Here is a 3,181-nt window from a genome sequence, read left to right on the forward strand (position 1 = left end):
TCACTTATGTTAGTGGTGGAAGCCCTCAATAGAAAGCAACTTGGCAATATCTATCAAAGATATTTATATTCATACTATTCTTCTAGCAATTGAAATTTATCTCACAGATATACTAGTGTACAAGGGGTTATTAATTATAGCACCATTTTTAATGGCAAAGTAATAACCTAAATGTCAGTCAGTATGGAACTAGTTGAATAAAGTATGGTCCTTTAGGGGAATACAAGGTAGTTATTTTAAAGATGAAGGATGTTCCATTTCCAAATGTCAAAAATTCTGCAGATATACTCCCAAATAAAACACCCATAACTGGTGAAATTATTTTTTTAAACAAACAACCATTTGAACTCTCTGGAAAGTGTCCTAAGGGCATGGAACAAATTTTAAAAAACATGTATTCAAGAAAATCTAAAACTCAGTAGTACTAGTAAGAGTCTGACCCTTGAGCAACAACCCACAACCTCCTCCACCTCAGTTCAGCATGACTGAAGCTCCACTCTTGGCAGCTGTGGCCAAGAAAACAGGACATTCTCTTCTCCCAGGTCCTAAAGTTTATCATATTTCCCAGGGTGGGGCAGGCCTCCAGCATTTTTCAACACCCATTACTCTAGCAGCAGAAACTAAATTCCTGGTGACTGAGATCAAGAGATTGAGGGCTCCCTTCCTCCACCCAGCCCATAATCAGAGAAAGGAGGCTCTAATCAAGGTGCAGCAGATCAAAAATACTGTAGCTCTGAAAAGCCCTTACCCAGCTGAGTTGTACAGCAGAGATTCCACACTGGAAGCCAAGAAGACCAAAGGCTTCCAGGCCTCTTCAGTGCCCTGCTTATAAAGAAGGGATGTTACTCAAGAGGCCACTGCTCTTGCCCTGATCTCCAAAGTAGAGGCTCAGAGATTTAACATAAGAGGAGAGGCAGCCTTCAAAAACTATTAAAAAATTTAGTTAACATCATACTTAGTGGTGAAGAATTGAATGCTTTCCCCCTGTGATTAGGAATAAGACAAGGATGTTTACTCTCACCACTTCTATTCAACATTGGAAATTTGAGCTAGAACAATTAGGCAAGAAAAGGAAATAAGATGTATCCAGACTGGAAAGGAAGAACTAAGTGATCTCTACTGGCACATGGCATGACATGACATGATCTTGCATATAGAAAATTCCAAGAAATCCACTAACAACCAAAAGAATTAATGATCGAGTTCAGCCAGGTTTTCGGGTATAAAAATTAATACACAAAAATCAACTGTATTTCTATACAGGAGCAATAAATAAACTGAAAATTAAAAAAAATTAAATTCTATTTATAACAGCATCAAAAAGAATAAAATATTTAGGAATAAATTTATCAAAAGAAATGCAAAACGTACACTCTAAGAACTACAAAATATTTCTGAAAAAATTAAAGGACACCTAAAAATGGAAAGATAGCCTATGTTTATGAATCAGATGGAATAAAATTGAGAGTGCGGAAATAAACCTTTACATTTATGGTCAACTGATTTTTGACAAGAGTGCCAAGATCATTCAATGAGACAGGATAATCTCTTCAACATATTGTGCTGGGACAGCTAGATATTCCAATGTAAAAGAATGACTTTGGACTCCTATCTTACACTGTGTACAAATTTAACTTGAAATGGATCAAAGATCTCCAGGTAAACATTAAAAATATAAAACTCTCATAAGAAAACATAGGTGAAAATCTTCATGATCTTGAATTTGTCAATGGATTCTTAGATATGACACCCAAAGTATGAGCAACAAAATTAAGAATAGATGAATCATCCATGGCTGGTGTGGCTCAGTTGTTTGGAATGTTGTCCTGTGTACCAAAGGGTCATGAGTTCGATCCCTGGTCAGGGCACATGCCTAGGTTGCGGGTTCCTCAGGTGAGGATAAAAACAATAATAATAAATAATATATTAATCAGCTGTTTCACTAGGGACTCGCCAAGATGGGCTGTGGTCACACCAAGACCATGAAGAAGGAGGCCTGGGCCATCACTGAGAACTACTACACACACCTAGGCAACGACTTCCACACCAACAAAAGCGTGTGTGAAGAGATCACCATTATCCCCAGTATGAAGCTTCAAAACAAGATAGCAGGCTATGTCACACATCTGGGATGAAGAAGATTGAGAGAGGTCCCATGAGAGGTATCTTCATCAAGCTACAGGAAGAGGAGAGAAAGGAGAGATGATTATGTTCCTGAGGTCTCAGCTCTGGATCAGGAGATCATTGAAGTTGATCCTGACACTAAGGAAATGCTGAATCTCTTGGACTTTGGCAATCTGTCTAACTTGTAGGTTACTCAGCCTAGGGTAGGGATGTATTTCAAAACACCACATGGAGCCATTTGAATCTTTCTGCTGTGCTGTAATATTTTTAATAAACCATGGGAAACCTTTAAAAAAAAAGGATAGCCCTGGTGGTGTGGCTCAGTTTGTTGGATTGTTGTACCATACACCAAGAGGTGGAGGGTTCAATTCCTGGTCAGGATGCATACCCAGGTTGCAGATTCCATCCTGGTCAAGGCGTGAATGGGAGGCAGCCAATCCATATGTCTCTCTCACATTGATGTCTCTTTCTCTCCTCTCTAAAAATCAATAAAATTTTCAAAAGGTTAAAATGGTAAATTTTATGTATATTTTACCACAATAAAAATAAAAAAATAACCCAATTTAAAAATGGGCAAAGGATCTGAATAGACATATCTCCAACGAAGACATGCAAATGACCAAAAAGAACATGAAAGGATGCTTAATATGACTAGCCATCAGGAAAATGCAAATCAAAACCACAATAAGGTATCACTTTATACCCACTAGTATGGCCATGATCCAGTGATCCCACTTCTGGGAATATATCCGAAGAAACCTGAAACACTAATTTGAAAGAATGTATGGAGAAACCAAGATGGTGGCATAGGTAAACACTGGAAATTGCTGCCTCGCACAACCACTTCAAAAATACAACTAAAAGACAAAACGGACATCATCCAGAACCACAGGAAGGCTGGCTAAGTGGAAATTCTACAACTAGAAGGAAAGAGAAAAGCACACTAAGACTCAGAGGAGGTGTGGAAGCAAAGTGCAGAGGTACGGAGGTGGAGGCGCGAGTGTGGAAAGGGCTGGCTACGGAGGACGCCAGTGTCTTTTTCAATCGGGAGGGAGTC

At 38.9% G+C, this 3,181-nt stretch overlaps 1 pseudogene; it reads left to right on the plus strand.

The window, feature by feature from the left end:
• The first annotated feature begins 1,958 nt into the window (after window positions 1-1,958).
• LOC102239424 lies at window positions 1,959-2,366 on the plus strand (annotated as a pseudogene).
• Window positions 2,367-3,181: the final 815 nt, after the last annotated feature.

The sequence above is a fragment of the Myotis brandtii genome, unplaced genomic scaffold, assembly GCF_000412655.1.
Source record: "Myotis brandtii unplaced genomic scaffold, ASM41265v1 scaffold481, whole genome shotgun sequence".
Lineage (NCBI taxonomy): Eukaryota > Metazoa > Chordata > Mammalia > Chiroptera > Vespertilionidae > Myotis > Myotis brandtii.